Raw genomic sequence first — 8137 nt, forward strand, 5'->3', positions numbered from 1 at the left:
AGACAAAGAGAAAGAAAAAAAGGAAAGAACTTGCATTTATATGGCACCTTCCAAGATGTTAGGGCATCCCAAAGCGAATGACAGCCTGATTTCTGCCTGCTTCCATTTTTGAACAGGCTTCTGGTTAGGTGGCCAATGCTTTTGCCAGAAACAGGCATAAGCCTCATTATGTGAAGCAAATCAGGGTCCTATGATATTGCAAGGATCCCAGTGCTATTCTGCTGCAGTTAAGCACAGCGCCTGTTGAGTGCTGGACCCACACAACACTGATCAGAAAAAATGCAGAAAATGCTCAGTCCCTCAAAGGGTTCACTAGAATCAGCTCTGGCAACAATAAAAATGTGTTAGTTTTTCAGTCTTGTGGGCGGGATCATCCCACAGCTACACAAAGTGCGGTAGCAGGCAGGAAAAAAGTCGTTTTACCCGCCGACCGCAATGGTGGGTTTTCGCATTGTAGCGTCCCATTCCCACCTCATTAATTATGCAGCCACAGGAAACACACTATCTTGCTGGCAAGCGGCTTCTGATGTACCCACCACGCCATTACCTGATCACTTCCTCACGCAAGGCACTATATTTAAATTGCAGCCACGTGTACACTCCTCAATGCTTGCAGCCCAGGACTGCTCCGATGAAGACATGGCCCCAAAGTCAAGAAGATTGCAGCCCCCTGATTCAGTGATGCCCCACTGGAATGCCTTCTGGATGCCATGGAGGCCCGCCACAATGTCCTCTACCCCCGCTCTTTCTGCAGGAGGCCCCTCAGTCCCACCACTCCGGCTTGGGAGGCGGTAGCAGACATGGCCAATGGCAATGCTGCACACAGGTCGGACATCCAGTCCAGAAAACAGATGAAAGATGTCAATGATCTTGCTAGGGTAAGGCAACCATGTCATCACTCTAAACTCACACATTCACGAGGCTATCACACATTCACTGGCATCTCACTCACTGCCAGCTCAAGGGACATCACCACTCACTCTCACACACATACCCTCACATCGTCATCTGGCCTCATCTCCTCTGGGGACTGCCTCCTCAGCCCTCACCATCTTGAGGCCACTTGCACTGAACAACTTATGCCCCCACACACACCCTGGGATACCCCCCTTCCTCAGCACAGCCCTCACAATGCAGCCTCTTCCTTTGCCTGAGGCCATTTCTCCCCCTTCCCCAAGCAAGCCCTAGCCCTGCAGCCATTGAAAAGCCACCCCTGCCTTACGGTTGGTCTGGTAGGTGGAGACCTGCCCATGAGGCCCCCTAAAAGTGATGTGGTGCTGCCTGTGAATCCTGACGCTGATGACTGCAAGTGTTGCCCGAAGCAAGGTAGGCAAATAAACCTCTAAGTCCTGAGTGAAGTGCAGCTCACCAAGTGCACGTCGCTTATGTGCTGTTGTGAAACTGCACATCGACGTGCCCAGATGATCCAGTGTGGGTCGTATGATTCTGGCAAGCAGGGCTTATAATGAGATGCTAAAGTATTGAAATTAGGTTCCTGATGTGCGGTGGTGGGAAACACGGCCCCTCATTGACGGGTGGAGCGGACGATCGCATGAAACCGATTTTTAGCCTTCTCTCCATATTGTTTCCTCCACCCGCAACCCACCCCCCAACCCTCCCACGGCCACCTAGCATGATGTCCAATGCCAACAGGGCCAGAAAATTCCAGCTTATGTCTTCTTTTCACACAGGTTTGAGTTTGTAGTGCATTTTGTGCTCTGTGCTCATCATCTGCACTTTTAATCGTGTGCTATCCTGCCCAATTGACCCAGGCTTCCTGATTAATGTATTACTGCAGGCTCAGGTACTATGGATACGCCACCATATTTTCCACCCTCTCCTATCAATGCTAGAAACACTCAACTATCAAAATGGTTCAGACCTCTTGCTAGCAACATCATTGGCCTTCTGTCTGATGAATGCCAAAGGTTAAAATTGACCTCAATGAAGATAGGAATCTTTCATCTGATGAACAAAATTCCATCCTAAGCAGTTAGGTTAGAGAACTCTGTTTTCTTATATGAATACGTCCAAGCACCTCTGAACATCAATATTTATAAGTTTTACACCTTTTGAAAGATGTTCTGTTTTTTTCTATTCTTACTATCAAAGTGAATAACCTCACACTTTCCCACATTATACTCCATCTGCCATCTTGTTGCTCACTCACTTAACCAGTCTACATCTCTTTGCAGCCACTTTATGTCCTCCCCACAGCTTACCTTTCCACCTAGCTTTGTATCGTCAGCAAACTTGGATACATTACTCTAGGTCTCTTGGTCTAATTCATTAAAGCGTATTGTAAATAGTTGAGGCCTGAAACCTGATCCTTGTGCCTTTCCAGTAGTCAAAGCCTGCCAACTTGAAAATGGCACATCCCTAATCTTTGCCCCCTGTCTATTAACCAATTCTTTATCCATACTAAGGTACAACACCCAACTCCATGAGCCCTTATCTTGTGTGTTAACCTTTTTGTAGCAGCTTAAAAGCTCCCTTTATTCATTCATTTAAAAAAAAGGAAGCCCTGAAGCTAGAAAAATAGGGAATATAAGTAAAGGAGTTATCTTGGATCCAGGGCTGAAAGGACAGGCAAATCACTGTTGAATGCTAACTATGTAATGTCACTATGAAACATACGACTTGTCACGTAGGAGTATAAAAAGAAATAAAATGTGGGCGTTAGAACAGAGACTTTAGAATTCAATTAAGGTCCAATCAACCTGAAAACCAAAGCTTGCTGTAACATTTCGATTCTCAAGCGAAAGCTACACAAGATTTTCTTGTGAGTGCAATATTAAGTGCAAGTTTTATTATTACAAATAATAATTATTGCATACTTAATAAATCCGTGACATCTGACATTAAATACTGTGAACCATATTACTTTGAAGAATAAATTATAAGAATACAGATACTCTAACAGTTATGAACACTTCACCACAATAACGTGCTTTTAACAAAAACAATAGCTTGAACTTCTTTTGGATGTAGTTAACTAATTATTGTGATGTTTTGCGGCGACACAGATTCAGTTTTTCTTACATTACTTTATTTTATCCTTTCATGGGATGTGGGCATCGCTGGCTAGGCCAGCATTCATTGCCCATACCTAATTGCTCTCGGGAAAGTTGTGGTGAGCTGCCTTCTTGAAACACTGCAGTCCACGTGGTGTAGGTACACCCACCCTGCTGTTATGGACAGTGTTTCAGGATTTTGACCCAGTGACAGTGAAGGAACGGCAATATATTTCCAAGTCAGGATGGTGAGTGGCTTGGAGGGGAATGTTCAGATGGTGGAGTTCCCATGTGTCTGTTGACCTTGCTCTTCTAGATGGTAGTGGTCGTGGATTTGGAAGGTGCTGTCTGAGGAGCCTTGGTGAGTTGCTACAGTGTATCTTGTAGATAGTGCACACCACTGCCACTGAGAGTCGGTGGTGGAGGGAGTGAACGTTTGTGGATGGGGTGGCAATCAAGCAGGCTGCTTTGTCCTGAATGGTGTAATGGTTTTTGAGTGTTGTTGGAGCTGCACTCATCCAGGCAAGTAGAGAGTATTCCATCACACTCCTGACCTGTGCCTTGTAGATGGTGGATGGGCTCTGGGGAGTCAGGAGGTGAGTTACTCACCACACAGTTCCTAGCCTCTGACATGCTCTTGTAACCACAATATTTATATGGCAAGTGCAGTTCAGTTTCTGGTCAATGACCAGGATGTTGACATTGGGGACATTCAGCGATTGTAATGTCAAGGGGCAATGGTTAGATTCTCTCTTGTTGGAGATGGTCATTGCCTGGTACTTGTGTTGTGCAAATGTTACTTGCCGCATGTCAGCCGAAGCCTAGATGTTGTCCACGTCCTGCTGCATTTGGACATGGGCTGCTTCAGTATATGAGGTATCATTAATGGTGTTGGACATTGTGCAATCCCCAGCGAATATCCCCACTTCTGAACTACTGAAGCACAAGAGGCAAAAATGTAGCAGCAACTTTTCTTAAGCCATCTAGCAATGCCATACAATAGGCGCAGTGCCACAGTGAGCTTGATGGGGCCAATTTTTACTTGCTTCCACCCTCTCCAAACCTAAGGATATTCTTTGCCATTCTTACAGTGGGCGTAGTATGACAGCATTTATTAAGCAAAGTAAGTGGATGCTTCTGTTACACTCAGTGCACAAATCACTAGGGAGAGGACTGAATGCTCAAATGCAGATACAGATCATTGCTTTTATTGCCTTTAACTACTCCTGAGAATTTTACTGATGAAAAGAACTGACCAGGCAGTACAGGAAACAACCTTTAGAAGTCAATTATGAGCAGAATTTAAGAAAAAGTTAATAATCATCTGCAAATCTACAGCAAAATACTGGAGGCTGGAAATCTGAAATAGAAGGGGGCCTTCACCACAACCTTCTCAATGGTAATTATGGATGGGTAACAAATGCCTGCCTTGCCAGAGATGCCCACATCACATGAAGGAATAAAAAGATAAAAACAGCCAGTTCTGGTAGTAGGCCAGAAAGCATTTGTGGAGAGAGAAATGGAGTTAACAGGCTAGATTTTCATGTGGGCTCAGGAAAACCCAATCTGCGGACTTATCCACCTTCCAAAATGCACACCCAACCCATCTGTGACATTGCCCAGGAACTTTGTCTTCTCACACAGGGTCCGAGTTCCCAGTGCAGTTTGCAAGTCGCACTGGAGTGTGGGTGCAGAGTTGGGCTGATTAAAAGGCCCACCTCTGTTCTCGGAGACAGATCCCAGCTCCCAATGTCCTTGAAAGGCCCCCTGAAATCTCAACCCTCGCACCCCTCTCATCTACCCCAATGCCACCCCATGCTCTCTCAGATCCCACATGGCACCCATGCCCTTTCCATGCCCCCTCAGATCCCTGTATACCCCCTCTCTGCCCCCCCATTTCCCCATGCCACTTTCATGTCCCTTCCATGCACCCCATGTGCACTCCATAGCCACTCATCCAGTATCTATATGTACAATCCTCAAAAACCATGCAAAGCAATGGGAATTCTTCTGAATGCAGTTGAAAAAAATTAAACCCATGACAATCTAATAAAACTCTCACTCAAAAACCCTACCAGTGATACCGCAAAAAACTTCTCCACTGAAAAAACAAGTTAATCTTTTAAGTGGCCATTAAGTTGTGTAAACAAACAGCCATTTACTCCAAAACCAAATCAAAGGCAGAATATGTTAATACAAACTCCCAAAACTTTCAGTTTTGATGCTGTGTCAGCAGGCCTACAGCTTTTGTAACTCAACCAAGTATTCATAATGGTCACAGCTTTCAAAACATTAGCTTAGCAAATCCAAAGGCTGAAATTTAAAAAATAGATAGTGTCTTCTGAATTTCAAAGCACATTGTCTGTCAATCAATGAAGGGGAGGTGATTGAATTGTGTTATTTTTTACCTTTCAAAACAGTCAGAACTGTCTATACATTTAAATCCCAATGCCAAAAATAACAAGGAAAGTTTTCCAACATATTTTTCCACATTTTTAAAGGCACTTTTTCAAATGGACAATGCCATGAACATGTAATTACGATATTACAGATTTTAAGGACAACTGTTTTAAAGGCACATTTCTGTTTTCAAACCTTTTCATTGAGTTTAAAAGCCTTTTTCATAGTGGAAATATGGACAGACAACATGGCCCTTCCAATGTTTATTCAAGCTTTGTCAAACTAATATCTCTAGAGCTGGCTATGAAGAGTCATTACAAAATGCAAAGACCCCTCCAGGAATGATTACTGAATTCTAAAAGGTATGAAAAACCCTTTTACTTCTGAGGAAACAGGAGGTAGGGAGGGATTTCAAAGGTGCTCAATAGAATTAACTTCTTTGCCTGGCAGAACAATGCTTCATCAAAATTAACATAGTTCTAAAACTTAAAATGGCTGCCATATTAAGTCTGTTTGAGAACAGCCATTTTGTGTGCAGAAACTCAGGAAGAACTTTGAAAAATAACTTCAGGGAGGGTTCTTGGCCAAGGAGGAAGGTCAAATGCGATTCTGCCAAATGAGGCAAGGTAATCTACAAGTGCCATAATTGCAAGTGAGGAATAGGAAACCTTTTCTCTCTTCCAAAAACGTGCCAGCCTGCTGAATTCATCTGGACAAGGCAAACACCTACTGACTGACTGCAGAAACCATTGCAACTATTAAACCAAGCCTCAAGTTTCAGCCCTGTCACTTCAGAAAGAGGGAACTCAAGCAATGGGCCCACAATGATATCTCACAGAAACTGATTTGAAATCTCATCTTTAAGTATCTTTTTTATCTTTATTTGTTTTTAAACTTTGTATTTTAGTCAAAATTTTTATCACTTTTACCTCAGTAACTTTCAGCTGTAGTTATTGTAATAAACTAATCTTTATCTGGTTTAAGACTAAAGCTTGCCTGCTGGGTTTTTTTTTAATTAAACCACTAATTAATTAAAAGGGGGCTAGACATACACATGAATTCTTAGCTCACGGGCCACTTAAAGGAAATGCCTTTTACGTGGTCATGACAGACAACAATTAAACAATGCCGGTCAATATAATGGTCAACTCAGCTTTGCAAGACAGGTCCCAATGATGAAACACTATATTAAAAACAAGTTAACAACACAGTACAGCATCTGACTGTGACATTTGAAGATGCCAAAACATTTTACACTTACCTTTCAGAATTTTCCCAAATTCGAAGCAGGCTTCCCCAGTGGGCATAGACTGTCCAAAGAGGTACATATTTTTTTTAGGGGTTCCAAAACCTACACCAGCACAGGAAAATACTGTGCGGGAGGAAATACAAATTTCCTTTGGACCTCACCATGGGGGCCCCAAGCTCGGAAGGAATGTAAGTGCGTTTTGCACCCAAGGCCTTCCCAACCCACGAGAAGGCCACAGGGAAACAGCGTGCGGTCAGGAAGGCAGAGGAGAACTGATTTTCAACAAAAAGAAGCCAAGGGCAGGATTTTCTGTGCCCGCTGGTGTCAGGCGTGTTCAGCGGCATGAACGGACAATATGGTGGGAAGGCCAAAAATCGGGTTCACGACCAGTTTGCAATTGTCCACTCTGCCCATCAATGGCGGGCAGCGTTTCCGCCGTCGGACGTCAGGGAGTCTCATTTTAATACATCTGCATATCATTATAAGTGCAACCTGCTGGCATCATCCACCCACTCGGGATCATCCTCCCGCGTTGGCAAGAAAACACGCCAGTACAGAACACGTCCTGACAAGTGTGACGCACAGAAGTCGAGACTTACCGTCAGGGCCTTGTTCACATCACTGATATCCAAGGAGCAGAAGATGCTGCAGCCCGACAGCAACAGCACACTGGAGGAACGTCCATGGCATGTTGGGTGGATTCTCATGGACATGGCTCTGCTGCAAAGCAGCTCACGGAAGGTGGAAAGTTACCTCTGAGGGTCAACTCACACCGAATGATCATCGAGGGGGTGGAGAGGAAGAGTCAGCTGTGTTTGGGAGGGAAAGATGTACCGGGGGTGGGAGACGAAGGTCTAGGATCAACTGGCAGGGGAAGGTGTGTCGGGGGGGGGGTGGACGGTGAGGTTGGGGGACGGGAGGGAGTTTGGGGAGGAGGGGGTAATATGGGAGAAGATGACAACTGGGGAGGTAGGGTAAGAGGGAAGGAAGGTGTAAGGGAAGGGGTCCGGAGGGAAGGAGGATTCTAGGGGGAGGAAAGAGTCCGGGGTGGGCGGAAGGGGGAACAGAGAAAGGAGTCGGGGGGATGGGAGAGGAAGGGGTCCGGTGGGGAGGGTGGAGGGGTTCTGATGCAGGGGAGGAAGGGGTCCGGTGGAGGAGGAAGGAGTCAGGGTGGAAGAAGAAGTAAGGGTGAAGGAAGGAGTCAGGAAAGGGGAAGGGCTAAGAGGCGGGAGGAGTCTGAGGGTTTGGGGGTGGGGGGGAAGACTCTGGGAGTTGATGGAGTTCCAAGGTGGGGGAGGAGTTCCAGTGGGGTTGGAGGAAGGAGTCTGGATGGGGGAGGAAGGGGTGCAGTGGGGGCAAAGAGTTCCAACGGAGGGATGTCCAGATGAATGTGCTAGAGAGGGCTCTATTGAGTCCATGACTGCCTCTTGGGGAGCGAACTGAGGGTAGGTGTGTTAGGAGGGAATGGTGAGAA

This window comes from Cetorhinus maximus, chromosome 1, assembly GCF_964194155.1.
Source record: "Cetorhinus maximus chromosome 1, sCetMax3.hap1.1, whole genome shotgun sequence".
NCBI classification, from domain to species: domain Eukaryota; kingdom Metazoa; phylum Chordata; class Chondrichthyes; order Lamniformes; family Cetorhinidae; genus Cetorhinus; species Cetorhinus maximus.